Source organism: Glossina fuscipes, unplaced genomic scaffold, assembly GCF_014805625.2.
Source record: "Glossina fuscipes isolate IAEA_lab_2018 unplaced genomic scaffold, Yale_Gfus_2 112, whole genome shotgun sequence".
NCBI lineage: Eukaryota > Metazoa > Arthropoda > Insecta > Diptera > Glossinidae > Glossina > Glossina fuscipes.
This window is the reverse complement of record NW_023998455.1, coordinates 1,284,273-1,305,038: the sequence shown is the minus strand read 5'-3', so window position 1 is coordinate 1,305,038 and position 20,766 is coordinate 1,284,273. Positions and strand designations below refer to the sequence as shown.

General features: G+C 33.9%; 1 protein-coding gene across 1 annotated transcript in view; it reads right to left on the bottom strand.

Annotated features, from left to right (window-relative positions):
• Nucleotides 1-20,766, bottom strand: part of LOC119639364 (protein CREBRF homolog) — a 73,428-nt gene that overhangs the window by 47,585 nt on the left and 5,077 nt on the right. The window contains exon 2 of the mRNA XM_038036687.1: nucleotides 61-143. The gene's annotated coding sequence lies outside the window, so the exon portion shown is untranslated. The remainder of the gene's footprint in view (nucleotides 1-60; nucleotides 144-20,766) is intronic.

Below are 20,766 nucleotides of genomic sequence, written 5' to 3'. Positions count from 1 at the left end.
AAAAAAATTCCAGAAAATCTTGTATTATTTGAAAAATAAACGGAGCATAAGAGTACTTACCTTATAAAATAAATTAACTGTCAGATGTATATGTAAAATCTCTAAAGATTTCTTATAAGAAATATGAAGAAAAGAAAAAATATCTAATCTTAGAAATAATTCAAAAGAATTAATTATAAGATTAAATGAGAGAATTCACATAAGACATACATACATATTTATAGGCAAAGTAAGAAAGGAAAAAACCAAATATAAGTAAATGCTATATATATAAAAATTGGCGTATGCTAAGAAGACACAAAGCGAAATTTCAACCACGACTTGGTAAACTTATGTTAAAAATTTCGCAGTTAAAGTTTATGCTTTCTAACAGAAATTTTGTGGCCTTCAGGTTGGCTTGACTCAAAATTTTAAACTAATTTAGTATACATCTATATAAGTCGGGTTTCCGGAAAATAATTAATGTAAGTTTATTCCTGGTTTTATTAATCTAATTTTAGCAACCGTGATCGTTCAAAATAAAAAAGTGTGACAGATGAGCGCAAGGGTGCATAGGATTAGACAGAAAGATGAAGGGAATTGGACAGCTAGACGGATGAAAAAAAGTGAAAGCAGCCAGCAGGCAGACTCATGAAGAATAATATTACCAGACGGGCGCGTACGACATTAGACGAGCGGGATTTAGTAGGCAGACGGACGAGATTGTGCAGGCAGACGAAGGCATAAAATCTCATGAAGAGTAACAACAGCAGAGCATCGTCTAAACGGACTTATCGGCTATTAAATAGACGTATCGATAAACAGACAATCGCGCAAATGGACATAGGGACCATCAGATAGAGGTTTCAACAAACAGACCATCGCCTAAACGGGCGAAAGGAATACCGCGTAAACGGATTGGTAAATAGAATATCGGGGGTAATATGACAAGGGGACTATTAGGTCGAAGAATCGATAAACAGACGATGGCCTAAATGGACGAAGGGATTGCCAGATTGATGGACTGACAAACGGACGATCGCATAAACGGACGTAGAGACTATCAGAAGGGGCAATCGTTAAACAGAGGAACGAATATGACTAAATAGAGTCTGAATTATGAAATGATCTAAAAAATATTTTTATCCTATTTAATCCGTGATGAATATTTCTGGATGTTACTAATGCTTAGACAAATCTAACAAACTTGCAAAGACTTTGATGATGGGTACGAAAAAGAACTAATAAAATGTAAATAGTCTTTTAACATATTTGCAGGCAAAGAGAATTATAAAGGCATAGCGCTGAAGAGAGACACAGAGAAAGGGAACAGAGAACAGTTTACGTAGTGTAAGGAACAAAGTCCACACACATGAAATGCAAAAAAAAAAAAAAAAAAAAATAGAAAAAAACAAATAATAAGTAAATAAATAAATATATAAACAGAAAAGTGAAAAGGAAAAATAAAGAAAAAAAGCAAAAAAAGAAAAAAACTTCACAATTGTTCTTTGTTCTTTCTTGATCAACCCAATACAGAAGAGAATAAACAAACCAATGATTGTAGCTGCTGATGTGGGTAAAGGTTCATAATTGTATTCAAATATAAGTAAAAGTCAATTTAATAATAATAAAAAATAAATCAAAGAAATTTTTATGAAAATAGAAAAGTCACGTGTAGGCAGATAGTCAGACCAAATGGGCAAAGGGAAAACTTGTTTTCATTAATGAGAATACAAGAATCATTCAATATTCACTGATATTGTATGATTGTAACATCTAACCACCAATTATGGATATGAAATAGTGGCCAACTTTTCAACATTAGCAATTTCTATTCTATTTATAACTCAAATAACAAATTCGTATTGCAAGATTGCCATAAACACTGAAACTTACTCTGACAATTGTTGGACAAACATAAGCTGGTATGAGCATAACTACTTTTCGAAGCGATTGTCAAATCGAAGGGAAGCGCATAAGAAATAAATATGGGAAAATTTTAAAGTAAAAAAGTTCGAGTAAGCAAATTTATAAGTGTGCAAAAACTGGTAAACAGTGAAAACTCAGCCAAGTTATGTACAAAAGTAAAATGTTCTTTTTAAAGACAGCAAAGCACTAAAAACATAAGGCTTTACAAATTTTAATAATAATTCGATGACATCAAACTTAAGCTCAAGTGGATCTGAACGTAACAGCACTGTTCGAAACTTGCTTTCTCTTCTTGTACTTGTGGTACAAGGATACGAATGTGAGAATGTATGCAACATTTTGACATAAGGAAGGCTTTGAGGAAGACGCCATCTTCAATTATATGGATCGATCCAAAATGATTTTCTGGCTCAATCCAAGCTTGCCTGTCCGTCTGTCCGTTGGTCCGTCTTGTTGACTTATGCCTAACCTATAGGTCGGAATTTTTTAAAATATTTTGACATTTTAACATTCAGCGCAACGACATGTTTTTGCCCAAGGAAGAACACTATTGAAAATTGTTCGGATCAGACCACTTTTTCGACTACTTCTATTATAAAACATAATAAGCAAAGTGGTATAAGGTATTTAATGATGGGTGTGATAAAACCTAGCTATCTTTTAATCTTCTTTGTAAGTATAAAGTATAAGGTCCAGAACTACTCTTAGAAAGCGTAAGAATGTACATTGATTCAACTCTTGTAGTCTACCTGTGCGTCCGCCTGTCTCACGCTTAGTGTTTGAAAACTGCAACTCTGTCCAGAAAAAAAAGAGATATATAGGAGAAATAAGTTTTAATCAACCACGTGATAAATCCTCGATTAATTACATTTTGTTATTGACTAATATATTGAGTATGCAAGGTACGATCTAATACGAATGGAATTTTCTTATATATTTATTTATTTATTTACTTCATTGCACAGCACATCACTTGGTAGTGTAGATATATTACGTTTATGTGCATATGTTTATATAACCATTTTTCAAATGGTCCGATCGGAACCATTTTTAATAGCGTTCGCCTTTGAGCCAAGACACGCCAGTGTACTAACTTCCATCAAAATATCGCACAAACCTCCACAAAACACAAACGGACAGACGGATAGACAAACTTAGATCGTTTCAGAATCATTTGTGGATTTATAAAGGAAGATATAAAAAAGATGGATTCGTCTCAACTCCTCCTAAGTACTGGACACATCCGCACACATTCAATACATTCTTGCACCATAAGTGGAACGGAATTAAAAAACAGAGCAACAAATTCTAATTTGAAATCTATTCTTGCTCAGACAAGTCAAACTTCAATTTTCTCTCTACATTTTTTTGAATTTAAAGTTTTAATAAATAAATTATAGATAAGCTTTGGTCTCAAGTTATTTCGAGGGCAATGTTGTTGAACAAGTTACGACCACTGCACAGATCAATTTTCGTTTTACCTTAGTTTTTGTTATTTTCGCAAACTCAACAATAGGTTGCACACAAACGAATAGATCAACCGACATCGCCTACAAGGGTGAACAAGGCAAACTGTGGACATACCTATGTCAGCTTTTTATATAAATTTTTCTGATTTCGATGATTTCATCAACGGGTAGTTATAGGAACCAACTAAGATAAGTTAATTGTATTAAAATAGAATGCGTAATATAAAAAATATACATGTCATATTTAAATATGATGTATACCGACGTATTCCGATGTTTTGACCGATCACTAGTGCTATGTTCTCTGTGTTATCAGAATAAACTTGGTATTCCGGAACAATTGAAATAATTTTTTCTGAGTTTTTGTTTGTTATAAAAAAAACTTTTTACTTTATGAACACGTGACGCTACTCAGAATACGACCGTTAATGTAATACACGATATAATATATAATATAATATATAATAATTTAGTCATATTTCCCATTTTGCTATTGAAGGTTTTCCGACTTGAAAAATTTATAAAGACAAGTGAAAACCCCATAATAAGATGCTCTCTGCTATTAAATACCCTACGTCGCTTCGTTCAATATTGCTGTTCATATAACGATCTTACAAAATAAGGCTTTATCCGGTGACCCGATTTGAAAGATTCTTAAGAGCTTCCTTGAGTGAAAGCACATCGGTGTACCAAGTTTCATCAAAATATCTTAAAAGTTTGCGACCCATAGGTTGAACACAAGAAAACGAAAGGAACGAACGGGACAGACAACCTTAGATGAAGAAATGATACTGAATCGTTTGGTAACATAAAAGGTGCATATAGCTGAAATCCTTTCGCACAAACTTGCACGACAAATGGTGTAGAGTACAAACACACACAAAATAGACTTGAATCGATTCGTAGCCCCACCCTACGCAATTTGCAGCAAATAGTATAGGGTAACGCATAAAACAAACATGAGTGAATCGATTTACAGCTCCACCCTAGGCAAATTGAAGTGAGGTAGAGCTCCTTTTATATAAAAATTTAAAAATTGCTTTCGTTCCTCACGACATTGATGTATCAATATATGGAGGCAATCAAACTTTACTTTACCCTTATTAAGTTATCACTCAGATTATGAGCTCAGATAAACTGACACTAAGTTTAGCTTTTATGAACTCAAAGTTACAGGTTATGCCTAACATATCTAAGCTGTCCCCATTTACTTCAACTTACCTTGTTCCTTCTTTTTTTTTTTTTTTTTTTTTGAAAATCTCCAAAAGAAGTCTTTTTTTTTACAAGTTTTTATCTTTCAAGTAAACCCCGTAAGCAATTATATTTTTCAAATTTAACACAAGAATTAAGACAAAAAAAAAAAAAAAAAATTAACAAAAATGTTTATTTGAATACAAAGCATAATAAACACGTATAATAAGCAAGAATACGAAAATTATTTCCAATCATTCAGTTGGTTAATGCTTATGACCGACTTCCTTGAACGTTACATGAAAACTGTGTCACAAAGACATTTAGTTACCGGCAAGAAGCTTTACAACGAGAAGAACAAAAAAAGAAAAAAAAAATTTTTTTTTTTCCCAAAATCCCATAAAAACCATTCAACAAACACACATATTAAAAGGATACCGCCTGTGCTTAACCATTGCGTTTATTGTTGCTTCATTATCAATTTACAATAAAAAATGTTGAAGAAAAGAATACAGGTTTGCTTTACTGTTACGCGGAACATGTATTTTAAAGGGGAGTTTTTGTTTTTCATGTGATTAAAAAATCCGCGTAAAGGAAAGTGTTTTTCTCTTCATCTTTTTCTCTCTCTCTCTCTCTATTGCTAAGAAGAAGAGAGTTACATTACAGCACGTCTCGCTAAGGCTCGCTAAAAGTATGAAAGTTTCAATGTTGCGTGAAAAATTTATTATCAATTTTCTTTTTGCTCTCATTCATTATAAGCATACGTCGTGTGCCTACTTGTCTTTTTACTTGCACTCTCTCGCCATTTCTCGGCAACTAAATGAAGTGAGAAAAAGAAATCCACGACACCCCTTGCTCTATTGGCATTACATTTGTTTTTTCAACGCTTTTACAAATACGTACATACATACATACATACACACACACAAACACACACACTTACACAAGTACTAAAAGAACACAGCAACAGGATGCTAATGTTTCAGTTAACTTAGACGGAGTTTATTATCTCACATATGTTTTGAACTGAATTTAAACAATCAAACTACACTCAACAGTTCTGCAAATAGACAAAGAAAAGCGCAACTTCTAATGATTAAAAAGCATATTGTATTCTTTTCAGATCTATATTCCTATCTCAAGGGAACATAATCCTAAAGATATTGCTCGCAATTTTCGGGATATTTTGATCAAATGCGATACACCAACGTATTGTGAGGTTCGAATTAAACCTATTTTCCGGCCACGCTTCATTTCGATAAGTCGTTATATTGCAATTTTCAGAAATTCAGAAACAGAAAACGTTGGATAAAATTCATTGAATCCTCTGCCATTGGATCATTCCTGCGGAAACCGAATCTTTATATGATAGGAAAACTTGTATTCAATATTTCTTAGCGAAAATTGTTTTCATAACAATAGTTTGACATAAATTGAAGAAAGGAAATAAGGTTTCTAATGAAAATTAAGTCTTTAGATGGAAAATATGTTAATATTAGATATTTTATGATGCAAAAAAAAACCCTTTATGCCAATTCTTCATCCCAAATAGCTTTCACACTAAAAAACCTTCATACCAAGGCTTGACATCAATAAGCTATCGCACTAAACTCAACTTTTCTAACAAGCCTCCTATACACTTAGGTTTGACACCAAACCTCCAAACCCAAAAACTTTCATACCAAAAAAATCTTCATGCAAAAGAACCTTCCGTACAGAAGACGTTGCACGTGCCGAACCGTGACGCGTCAATACTTCACATCAAAAACAATTTCACACCATTAACACCTAAAAAACTTTCCCACCTTCATGTCAAAGAATTTTCATACCGAACCTTCAAAGGAAAAAAATTTTCCCACCAAAAATCCTTCTACCAAAGAACCTTTCAACCGAATCTTCAAATCAGAAAAAGTCTTACACTAAGAACCACGATACCAAAGAGCCTTTCTCCCGCAACTTGCACATCAATGCTTCACACTAGACACACATCACATTCAAAAACCTTCTTACTAACTGATCTTCACACCCAAAAACCTTCACCGTACAAACCTTTACGTCAAAGGATCCCAAAAAACTTTCACACTAAACCTTCTAACCAGAAAAATCTTAAAATCAAAAAAAATGCAGGCCTTGTCTGTGTAACTCGCATAGTATCCTAAGCAAGAAATGCGTACTCACATCTCGAAAACCCAATACCGCTTCGAACCTAACTGATATTCTATCCGAAAAATGAAGGAAGCATCACACAGCTAGCAGTAGATTCTTTCATTTACCTTTCCCTTCAAACACAAGCCACATATTTCATTACAAAAAAAAAAAAAAAAACTTATTTTTATGTATTGCAAGAATAACTATTTAATCCAATCCAAACACTTTCTTAAGGATATTTTTCCATTTATTTATATCGTAAGATAAAAAAAAAAAAAAAGTTGAAGGAAATTTCACGAGTGAATTGTCAAACAACATTAGTTGGATAAGTACAATTTTTTGCCAACAATTAGCATACGCCCTCCGTCAACCTTTTTCTCGTTGGGCAGCAGCCCCATCTTGGCTTCGGCTTCCTCTAATGAGTTTTCATCTTCTGCATAATAATCGATCATATCATCAAGTTCTGCATTACCATCAAGTTCTGCATTATCATAAGCAAATGTTTGCGCTGAGACAATAACGACTCCCAGTAGAAGGAATATAAACAACTTCATCGTTCTCTTCTTTTTTTTTTTATTCCTTTAGAATGCAAACAATTCGAGCGGATGGATTATTGCATTTAACTTTTAACGTAAATATTTCTACCGCATACTAAGAATAATATAAAAAAATTTTTTAAATTTATATTTTATCCCAACTAATGTGCAATAAATATTGCATTGTTGGAAAAGTTGTAACGTTTCCTTAACGTATATTTTCCAGCTTTTTCAGATAACAAAGAACGCTTCAAGTTCAATGTGAATTTCGAGTTCTTCTTCTTATCATTTACGAATGAATAGGATATGAAAGCGTGAAATCGTTAAAGCATTAACTATGAATTTCTATAGATTTTGTTTGAAGACGGCCATGCCCATGATTTTGCATGATGCTGCAGCGAATCACTACTAATTGTTATCGTATAACATCAAAACTTTTGAAACAAGCCAACAATGGATCGGCTGAACGATTCGGTCCGAAACAAATGGGTTTAAAATAATTTCTCGCTCGAACACTTTTTTATTTATTTGAATTTAAAGAATTTTTATTTGTAATAAAATATTGAAAAAATGCTATCTCATGTCCATACAAAGACACATTCATTATTCATGGTTGAGGGATCAAAATTGACTTGCATTGCTAAATATATCATTATTTTTTACAAAATTTTCTTCATAAATTTTGTTGCCATCGATAGATTTACTCTTTATAAGAATTTATATGTGTGATGAGTTGCAATGAATAGACGCTACATAGTCGAAAGTTGGTGCAAAGTTAGTGTTTTCTTCTCAAATTCTTACTATTACGGAGCATTCTTCAATATTAAAAATTAACTTTTTTTTGCGAAATCAAAGCTTAGCTTTTTCTTAGAAACAGAAAACTTTTTTCAAATGGAAAGCCATTATCCATTTTAAAAGCCTTCATAATTGGGCGAAACCATGTATGTGCGCCATCTTCAAAATACCTGAAAAAATACCAGTCAGTTGACTGAACGCGAAAATACCTGGACAAACATTGGGCAGACAGACAAACAAGCAAACATACATACAGATGGACGGACAGACAAACCACAGGCAAGCTGAGGCGGGTTCAGAATACTTAACATAATTATAAATCGATCGATATAATATTAGATACAACTGACGTACGGACAGACAAACAAGCGAAACATTCATTCACACGGACGGACAGACAAACCACAGGCAAGCTGAGGTGGGTTCAGATTACTTAACGTAATTATAAATCGATCGATATTATATTAGGACATACGGACAGACAAAAAAGCAAAAAAATACATTCACACAGACGGACGGACAAACGACAGACATGCTTAGACATAATATTAAGTAGATCTATCTCAATTCCTGTTGGATGTTAAATACCTTCGCACAAACCTTATAAACTCCATACCGTAAGTGTAGATGTAGGGCATAAACTACAAAGACGAAAATTATTATTTCCTTTTTATTATTGCGAGATTGCATTTTTGAACGTTTGCTTGTCAATACTGCGCTAAAAAAGATGGTGAGATCAATTCGTTACCCTAAGCATTGGATCTACAAACATGAAATAACGATTTGAAAAAGAAATGGGTAACGCAACGTGCATAAGATATATGATTTCTCTTCTCCTTTTTTCTTTTTGTAGCTTAAACATGTGACAACAATAGCTAGTCGTAGTTTTAACAAACATCGCAACGTAAAAATATATTTTCTAGCAACGAAAATGTCGAATTTTATGCCAAATAAAGAGGATTCAGGGACAAAGTTTCTTTTTTTGTTCAAACGATAGAAAAGAAAGCCTTTTTTGCATCCCAGGCTCAACCAATTTACGAGTAGACGCAGGCATATCATCCACATCGATTCGTTTTGGCACAGCAATTCCCTGCGTTTGATGGCACCAGAAGTGATGGATGGTCTCTTATTAGGTATTAAAGCCTCAAACACTGCTAACAAATACCAATCGATTCTGATCGTGTACTTTTCAGAAAATGACCAGAATATATGAAAAATGTATCCCTCATGTAAAGGATAAGCGATTCACGATACCTTGCAAGCGCTCAACCAGTACTAGACTGGTTAGCCCAGACAGCTGACTCATCACACTTCTATCGTTTCGATCGTCATGTGTTTGCCTCAGTAGGTCATGCTCTTGCTAAACAAAGTTTCGATTCGTACGAAGATATAAAGAAATTGGATTGATGAATGGTTCACGGTAAAAGAGGACGATGTTTTTTACATGGCATGGTAGCCACATATTGCCCGAGCGATGTGAAAAATTATGTAACAAGCTTTATAGTGCAGTCATTTTTCTTATTATTCCGAATTTAACGAATTTTTTCGTAAAACACAAATCCTTACTTCGTTCGTGTAGCCCTGATCGAGCTATAATAGTAATTTTAAGAGACGGACAAAAGAGCAATAGCGAATTCGCCTATATGCGTTAGGCGATAGTTATCACCTAACCGGCTAAGTGCTATCAACTAATAAAACGAAACTATTATACAAATTCCAATATATATATAAAAAATTGCTAAAGGGAAAAAGAATATTTAATGATCTTTGTGCTTAATGGGTTCTCAGAGGGCAAACAAAATTTGTTGCTCTATTTACATTTTATGTTCATATCGACAATACGGATACAAATAAATATGATTCTAATATGGATCTCCGCCTATAAAGGCACATATCCATGGCACACGGGCAGAACACTGCTCTACTTGTTATTGTCACATTATATCTCTGCGTTACAGCTATGTTAGCAGAAAGCAAACATCTTATCAGCACCCAAGGGTTTCTGTGCAATAAACGTTAAGTCGACGAATAAAACACTGGGGGTACCATAATACTCCCAAATGGAAAAGGTTGGCTTGATTATACAGCCCTATCATATGATTTTAGCCTTTATAGACAAGACGAGGCCTAACTGAAACCACTGCCTTTCTCTGCGTGTCCGTTATGCATAACATACAAAGAACACGGACTACTCTAACACTCACAAATCGATAGACTTCTCATGATTAGGCAGGGCCATAATACGATCTCAGCCTTTACGTGCAGGACAAGACGTGACTGAAACCTGTCAATTTCTCTGTGAGTCCGACATAGAACTATTTAAGAACAACGAACGTTACGTTGAGAAAGAAAGCGTGGAAAGTTACCCGACACCAATGATGCCGGTGTAAGCCGCCCGTAATTTTCCAGAAGAAATTACCAAGAGATCAGATGCTAATCATGCTCTAGAATTTCATCTAATGTTTTCCTAACCTCAAGACTTCTTTTCCTAGTTACTGCTGCTAGATCCTCTTAGGTTCTTTATTATGTCGCTTATAAAAGCATGATATACGATGCTCTAGGTATGAATAACTGCTACTCCCTCAAGATTCGACTGATTCTCTTTGACATAATACTATTTCATGTTTATCACATTTTGAGTAAAAACCAAAAACAAATTATTTGAAAAAGACTCCTAACCTCTAAAGTTCAACAACAGCAAAAAACAAAACTATATATAGCTTTCAGGCAACTAATATAGAATCAATTTGCTTACGGCTCTCTTCGATGACAGAGATCAAATTGAAGAAATGAGGTAATTTGAAAACGTGAAGCACTTGAAGGGGGATGAAAGGAGATATTTTTTCTAACTACGAGAAGGGTAATAATAAATCCACCCCCTACTTGAAAGAATGCATTATTATTGCTAACTTATGCAAATCGTTTGTAAGGGCTTTGGCAAAAAAAAAAAAAAAACATATTTAAAAAATATTGAGACGTTTGAGAAACAGTTAAGTTTTTTTTTTATTAGCTTTCCGTTTCTAAATTGGAAAAAACAGTAGGATATCGATCATTAAATAACGGTAGATGCGGTAAAAAAGTCATTAAGGCGAAGGCTGGCGGAAAGCCAACGTTATGAAAACGTGAACATTTATTAAAAGGAAACGAACAAAGTAACAAAGTTGTAATTTTTTTTCTCTCTTTTTTTTTTTTTTTCTTTTCAAAAATTTTCATATTATAATAATCGTTATGTGATTTTTTTTATTTACATTTGATTTGCATTTGAATTGTTATGAATTGTTTAACATGTGTGCAGCAGCAGCAGCAGCAGCAGCAGCAGCAGCGGCAGTCAACAGTTTCCTTTCAAGGACCAGAAAAAAGAAAACACGAAAAGCCAAAGAAAGGAAACATGAAGAATTCTTCTATTTTGTTTTTATGCAAAGGAAAACTTTGAGGATATATTTGCATTAGAAAGGATAAAATGATGCATAATCTAACTCCTCTATGAGTGAATTATGATTTCCATAGAATTTGATTTCTCATTAAAAGAATTATTTCTTTCAATTGCTTCTTTTTTTTTCTTTTCTTACAACTAGTTACTACCCGCGAAGGTATGTTAACTTTAACATTGTACGGGTAACACCTAAAAATATGTTATTTATTAATAAGTCTTGCAAGTATTTAAGTAATACCTAAAAGTATATTATACTTGCTACCTATGAAAATTTAGCAATCTATTTAAGTCCATTCGATTTTTCGCTTATTTGATTACGAAAAATGTGCAGAAGGTTATGGAAAATATTCTGTTGAAATTGATCTAATGATAAAATGTTGATGATTAAAATATTAAAGGAAATTTTGAAAGAAAAATAAAGAAAGTATAACATGGAATTAAACATCCTACTCCACCCAAATCTAAGGACTTTTCTAAATAAGGTTTTATGTGGAGAGGAGTCGAAAACATGGTTCGGTTCGTCTTCGGCTTAGTACCAGGCGGTGTATGAAATTCCAACAAAATGTCTCCAGAATTGTCGCCTGGTGCGTCTGTAAAGCCGCCAAGTCCAAGACCAAGTGCAAAAAATGGAATCTAAATACCAGAATACGAAAAGTGATGTTGGGTCTTGATCGCTATAACACGCAGACAATTTCCAAAACAATATAGTTGTCAGCGCTGGAGATCACTTTTATTTCATTAAATTGATGAGTAACGCTCCTCCCTCAGTCGATCCATTAATTTAAAGAATGAATTTAAATTCTAAAATTCTTACGGAAGTTAAATGTTTTGCAAGCAAAATGAATGAATGATCTAATCTGATCCCATTAAACTTGTAATCAAAAGTCGAAAGGAAGATAGGACGCACCAAATCAAAAAAATTAATTTGAAATTCCTATGATAAGTACGAAGAGAGAAAGAGAGAGAGAGAACGGTATCGTATAATTCGGTTAAAGCTTCTATTTTAATTTGTTTTGTGTGTGTGTGTGTGTCTAATTTTGCTTTTCTAATAAATTTCTGGTGCATGAACATTTTCTTTTTAATTCAGTTTCATGTTCGTTTATTATTCTTTTGATTTTTAATAATAAAATAACAACAACAACTACAACAAGAAAGACAACAAAGATACGCTTCTATTACAAGAGTGGGAATCATTCTCTTGCGCTTATTGTTTAAAGTTGTCATAAATCCTGCGTCTGATATAATAAACTCTGTTGTTAAGCTTCAATTCTGGTTTTTTTTCTTTTTCTTTTGCTTTTAGAGAAAAGAAAAACTTTATACATTAAAATGAAAAAAAAAGGAAAAAAGAAATCCTTTTATTAAAATCTCAGTCTAACGTATAGCACAGCACGGTCGCGGCTTATAGTTATGGGTACGAAGAAGAAGAAGAAGAGGAAGAAGAAGAATCATTGAATTGTGTAAAGTGTATAGAAAGAGAAGAAAAGAAAGAATATATATATAAACTTAAGATTATATACACACACACACATGTGTGTCCTTGTACTAGTTTTTCCCAAAACTAAACAATTATAAACGTCGTCCCATTGTTCTAATGCCCCGTTAATACATCTACATATCGGGTACCGCGAGAAATAAGGAATGAAGGAAGATTTCCTTTTGCATTTACAATTCACAAAAAAAAAAAAAAATTCAATAGATTTACATGCCGATCGGCAGACAGACAAACAGTTAGACAATATAATAATAAAGCATTACAAACTTTTTCTTTTCTTTTCTTTCCTTTTTTTGGAAAATTATTGCTTTTCGTTTTTATTGTTTTCGACTATTTAACTGATTTGAAGCTTATATTTCCTTGTTACTATTCACTACCATTGTACAATCCTTACTGTTAACGAATATATTGCATTGATCAACATTGATATGTGTTTACTAACTTTTTCATATTGTTTGCCGAATTCCCGTTATTGTCAGCAATTCGAATAGTTCTTTACATGTACATGCATTTTCGTAGAATTTAATATAGCCTTGTCCGTCCCTCTGTTCATCCACGGTTGCGACCAACAAGTTTATATCTCCTTACATGTACCCTATACATGTAGATGCGTTCTCATTTGATCAAAGTTTAGAAATCAATATAGCCTTGTCTGTCCCTCTGTCCATACATTATTGTTTGCTCAAAGTTTAGAATTCAATATAGCCTTGTCCGTCCGTCTGTCCCACTGGAGCTAACCAAATTAATAAATCTGAAATATCTTGTTGCTCTTTCTCTCTCTCTCTCTCTCTCTCTCTCTCCTTCTCTACCACTCTTTTTGTTTTTTTTTTTTTAAACATAATCCGTTATTGAGCGAGTTCGAAAGAACGAACTTGGGAAAGAAGAAAAGAATGTGGCCGCAAAGCCCGAAAACTGCTTAATCGATAAGTGTTATGTCTTTAGCAATCGATCATATACATCGTGTCTGCGGCTACATACCACTTGCCATTAAAGTGTGATCTACTGCAATGGATACTAAACCCATGTAAGCCGACTCGATAGTTGATCGTCTTATCTACTGAGATATGCGGAAGTTTATCCGCTTATTAGCCCATAAAATTTTGCTCAGCTGAAAATTTCAAGATGATTTGATGTAATACGTCCATCAGTCCCTTTACTATTGAAACTGGCAAAATTGCAAATATTATTGCTGAGAGCTGAGACTCGCAATACACATTCTTAATGGAGGCTACCAAGCTTAGATCAAAAATACTTATGGCTTAACCTTTTTGAAGCAAAGGAAGTGAAGTTTTCATCTTATTGCAATCATTTCTCGACAACGTCGTACGATGACATATTAATGCCGTTAAATGGTCACAGAGTTGTAACACATTCCCTTTGAAGAGTGATACCCTCTGAAAGTCATCGGGATTCGTAAATAGTCGTTACATTCATTACATTGCAGTACATTATATTTATCATTTCGATTACAAAATGCGAAGACAGGCGTCACTCTAGCTGCGTACTTATCAATAATAAAAGATTCTCATATTGGCCCACATAGGTCTATTCGTCCGGCAGTGCATTTTCGTTTGCGGAGAGAACGATTACGCTAGTAAAAAAGTATTAAGGAATAGATATTTAAAATGTGTGACTCCATGCGTCCTTACACCTCCATCCATCCAGCAGTACATGCCCCTGTCTCCCGATTTTTGTTTATTAAGAAAACTATTATGCTGGGAAAGAAGAATTGAATAGAAATTGGAAAATCTGGAATATATATTCTTAACTGATAAACGCTTGCTTGAAAAGGCGATTCGTGGCCGTGCACAAATCGCAATAACTTGCAATCGGATGAAGCAATATTTCTTAGATTCACTTTTAATCTTCGCCAAAGAAGAGAAAAATGGTTTTCCATGGAACGAGTGCCACATCAACAAATTTAGCACATAGTTGAGTGTTCAAGATTCGTCTCGAACACATTCTACAGCTATCTCATATATTTTGCTTTCCTTTGTCTTATATCATTATTACTATTATTTCGTCTCAAAATAGATTTGATATTATTTCTCTTCCACTTGATTTATTTGTTTTTCGAATTTTCTTTGTGCATCGGAAATTACTAAACCATGACATATATTGTTATTACTCTTATTATTGTTCACATTCTTATTTAATAGTTACCCGTTACAATTATTGCTTTCATTTAAGAAAATGAAATGGATTTGAAACAGTTATCGTCAACTAACAAGAAGAAACATTTTAATTTGTGTAACATCTCGGGAATGCGTATAGAAAATTAACTTTCCCTAAGTCAAAGTTTTGCCAAAAAATAAAGCGAATAACAAAGAATTTTAAAAGCATTACAACTGTTACACTGTTGCCAACTTTGTCTTACTTGTATGCATCCTTAGTAGAAATTGTCTGTTATTCTGAATGCCATGAAATTTGTCTAGTCATCAGCTAAAGGTTAGTTACTCCAGCAGGAAACTCGAAATTGTAACCAAAACGATTGTAACGAAGACGATCCTAGAAATTCAAAGGATTTATTTTTACATTCTATAGCACTTATTCTATTGATTTTGCTGAAACACACTTGTCATAAATGACACGAATTTTTTCACAAACCGGTGCAGGAATTTTAGTGGTGTATCGAAGCGGTATTGTAAAATATAGCGATTCTTCTAGAATTTTAGCTCATATTCAAAAACGAAATTTCTTCAAATCGAAGATTTGAAAATTGAATTGAACTTGTTAGGGTAAAGCTGGGTGTGATTAATAATTCCAAAGTGGCGCACGTTATACTTTTTCTAATACAAGGATCCATTAAATTTATGCATCCTTTATTCTACTGATCGACTCAAAATCACTTTCTAAATCGATTTAAGCTTATCTGTCCGTCTGTCCATTGTATTTCGTCTTGTTGAACCTACAGTTTGCAATTATTAAGATGTTTTGATGAAATTTGGTACACCGCCAAGCACAAACACTATTCGAAATGCTTCGGATCGGACAAAATTTTCGACCACTTCCCATGCATTCCTCATTTCTCACCAGCCCTTATATGAAAAATTAGAGTAATTTTCACTATTTCGTCACTCTAAATTAATGTGAAAACTTTGGATCGGGTATGGCAATTCTTTTGAACTCCTTGCCATGTAACCGTTCTTAAGGGAACTGAATCTTTATATGATAATAAAGCTTAATTTTAAATAATTCTTGATGAAAATTCATTCAAGGTAATAATTTAATATAAGAATCGATTTTATCGAAATTGGACCATGTAGGTCTACTTTTTCGTTTCCGACCTACATCAGTGCTAAAATCAAGATTAAGTCTTTAGATGGCAAAAAGTCTTAATTTCCGTGCAGAGCAATAATTTGAAATAAAAATTGATTTTAACGAAATAGGACCAAGTAAATCTATTTTTTGAGTTAGAATCTATATGAAGGCTCTAAGCAAGAATAGGCCTTTATCTGGCAGAAAGTCTTAACTTTTAATGTTTGGTGATGAAAATTTGACTTGAACAAATCAACCGTAGGGAATTCGGATCATATAGATGTATTTTTTAGACCACACCATATATAGAGAGAGATGCCCACGAAAGCAGACTTCTATGGCGAAGAAATACATCTTGTGGAAGCAACTGGAAAAGTGATAAAAGCTTTGAGAAGTGAACTAAACTTGCTAAATTTGGACAACGCTGACGTCCAATCTTTCATGGAAGTTATTATGAAATATTCAAGAATGATTGAATTAGGCGAAGAAGTTTATGGTATCTAGCGGTGGGCTTCGCATAACTATTATGACAAACGAAGAAGTTATAACAAGCGAGGCTTCAAACAAAATCACCTTTAGAAAGAAAATGCATTGGACTTAAAAGATCATTAACTTAGCACTCTTCTTCTTAAAAATTGGCATTGCAAAGCTACGAAGTTTTTAAATGACCGAATAAACTTTAATAAAGTAACAAAACTCTTACATAGATCATAACCTTTTTGTCAACGCGAAACCTTTAGGTACTTAACACACATGCCTATCACATTGAACGTGAAAGAATGGAAATTTTTCGACATACCCAAGATTAAAAATCAAAACATAACCTAATTACAAAAGATTAATGATCTCTTAAACTATATGTCATTTTTTTTTCTCCGCTTAAAAATATGATGAAATGTCAAAAAGCATAATGTTCTCAACTCACTCCTGAGAATAAGGAGGAAAGGAGCAGAAAAAAAAAAGGAAAGAAAAATTGATATAATTAAAATGATGAATGATTCCAAAATTGGTGGTAATTTACAAGATCTTCAACTTTCGCGGCGATGTCAAAAAAAAAAAAAACAAAAAAATCACCCTTGATCACACCAAGGCAGAGAAACCCGTTTAACGAGTAGCCATCGCAACCGATTATGTTACGTGTAAAATTCAAGACTATTGGTCAAGTTTTGCTGACACCTTTTCTCCTGTTCGGCATTACAGCGTTCTCAGGCGGAAAAAACGAATAAGAATCAATGCACGTGTAGGATTTTGGCGGAAACGGGTTTTTCCAAGGCATACAATACAGGCCTTCTTTATATGATTGATTTTTCTTTTGATTTGAATGAATGAATAGAAAAAAAACAAAAAGTTCTTCACAAAAAGAAAAAAAAAAAAAGAAAATTTAAGATAAAAAATTTGTGAATAATTTTACAAAAGCTCCTATTACATGTTAACATCAATAGAGGAACTCTAAGGGTTCGCTTATTTCTTTTGATTCCAGTCATTGTTTTTTTAAAATAAATTATAGGCGTTTCTATGAAATTTAAACTTTGTTATGAAAGACATATTCATTGAAGCGTATATTTAACGAATACACGGTAAGAATTTTTCATTAATTTTCATTAATGTTCTCTTAATTATGAAATAAAAAAGAAACGAAAAAAAATCCCATCATATTTAGATGGAAAATGAAAAATATTTCAGCCTTTTCTTTGATTTATATATTCATAGGATCAAAAACCTTAATGCCTTGCTTTCGTTTCTCTTCTTTTCCTACTTTTATTATTATTACCTTAGGAATAGCGTCGATTTTAAGTGTAGATCTCAATCAGATCAGCTGAGGTTATTGCTATTATTATTAATTGACTGGGCAATCTGCACCGCGACTTAAAATATCTGTTGTACTCGCCCGTGCCCCTAACCATCCATTTTTAAGCCTCTTATGCCACCTTTGCGTTCTTTAGTTCGGACCACTATACCGTGTCCGGCCTTATAAAGTGCTCGCCAAGCCCTTGGTGTCTGATTCTGCAGATGGCCTCACATTCACAGACGTTTTCATGGGACGTCCCAGAATCTGCACGATTCGGTCCTGGAGATAGCCATGTTTTTCAGGTGGTATCTGAGGCAATTACGACCGTGTAAAAGCCTGTAATTATGTGTAGGTCCTACCTACTTCTTAATTCTAGTAGTTTGTGTGCTATACCGAAAGATTTTATGAATCTTTTTGCTTGCCGTGGTGCGTCACATTGCTTCCAATGGCAACCCAATTTTTCCATCCCGAAGCCAGTTAATACGATTTCTTTGTACGCCTCAAAAAGTTCAGGATATAACATTGTCTCTCGTACCCTCCTGATAGCTAGGCAGTCAGCCCTTTTGTTGCCCTTAACCCTCGAATGGCCATGCACCCATATTAAGTGGACGTCATTTGCTTTTCTATCTCATTCAATGTTTGAAGGCACTGCAAGGCAAGCCTGGATGTTATTACTTGCCTTTTCAGGGTTTTTATGGACGTTTGACAGTCGGAGTAAATACAGATGCGCTTTCTATTGCCTTCTTTGCACATGCGGATATTTCATAGAGTTCTGCTTGGAACATGAACCGTTACATTTGCATGACGTTTCTCTAATCATTTTCTCGAAAAAAATACGATCGGAACGCTAGTAACAAGAACGCGAACTGAGTACTCTTTATGCGAAAAGCAAATAAGAACATTATAGTCAGACAAGGTCTATCATTAGATGCCCTACACTACTTTGCCATGTAAAGATTGAGATTTCGTAGGCGAGAACCAAAGTTGAATCAAAATTTTTCATACAAATTTAGAACGTCAAAGTACTTTTATTCCAAAAATGTTGACGAAAATTTAGAAAATTGCATTTTTTTTTTCATATAACGGCTTTTCAAAGTCAGTAGCGTTTATCCATGGGCCAAACCACACAGTGGCCCGAACATCACCAAAATATCTTAAAAATTGTGGACTGCATGTTGCACACAAAATTCAGACAGACGTATGGACAGACAAACTTACATCGATTCAAAAATCGATTCTGAATCGATCGGTATAAAAACTAATGGATCTATTTTAAGCTATCCTTGGTGTTGCGTACGTCCGCATAAATCGAATATGCCCTATACCGCATGTGGTGTAGGGTATAGCATGTAAAGAGACTGAGGGTACTACGGATACCGCGAATTATCTCAACACTGAAGAATTTTCATTGTCTCACAATATTTCTCACAGTCTGGAAATAAATAAAATTTCCTTTTTTGTGCTTAAAAATTGTAATTTAGCGTAAAAGCTAAAATAATTTTATAGAAAATCCATAAAAATTGTATTAAATAGAGAAAACAAAAGACAAAGAAGTGCCAGCCATTCACTCACTCATGTAAATGCTAACGACAACGTTGTTAACCATTACAAAAGCATCCATCCATCCATCGAAGAAAAAAAGCACTGAAATAAAATAAAAGCATCATATGCAAGAACAAGAACAACAATAACAATAATAATATACAATAGTACATTCGAAAGAAAAAAGAAAAGAAGAAAAACACACAGAGAGAACAATAGAAAGGATTTATTATTAAAAAGAAGTAAGAATGTAAAGTTATTTGAAGAGAACTACAAGCAAAAAAGAGAATGAAGGGAAAGACAAGAGAGAGAGAGAGCGAGAGAGAGAGGGAGAGAAAAAGTTTTGTTTTATCGCCACATGTGTTTAAAAACACCAAAGGAATGTAAAGTGTATGTATGGCTACATACGAAGCCACTTATATATATAGATGGATTCCTACCCTTTTCCTATTACCGCAATGTCTCCTCGTTGCAGTTAGTGTCTTTGCCTTTCTTCAACCCTTGTTGTCTCATTTGTTTTTGTTTTGGGAAAAAATAAGCAAAAAAAAAATTTCTTGCTTTCTTGGTTAATATTACCCTTGTGTTTATATACGAAAAGAAAAACTAACACTCAAGGGGAATCGTTAGTGGAATTTCATAAGCAATTTCCCTTGTGCACTGGTGATTTCATTTGAAAGAAGTTTCCTTTTGTCTTTGACGAACGAAGATTGCAAGTATTAAACAAAAAGGACATGCATTTAACGTGCGGCCTTATTTAGTTTTCAATTCTGTTATGCTCTGGGTGCTGGCTAAGGTAAAAGAGATGAGGGTTTCTTTTAAGAATTTCTACCGCGTTACTAACAAGTGCCTCACGTATGGATGTATACGAATTTGAAAGACTTTAAATCCCACATCAGAACAATGTAGAATTTGCTAAAGTCTCTTAAATAGAAGGATAGACGAAAGAAAGCCCGCTTTAACCAGAAGTGATGTTGGCATTTCCGAAATGTATAAAAAAAGGGGTGAGGAAGGGAGGGGGAGGACTTGGTGCCCTGAAACCTGAGGGTGGAAACTGAGAGTTTCTTTTACGACTTTCTACCGCGTTACTAACAAGTGCCTCACGTATGGATATATACGAATTTGAAAGACTTTAAATCCCGCATCAGAACAATGTAGAATTTTCCAAAGTCTCTTAAATAGAAGGATAGACGAAAGAAAGCCCGCTT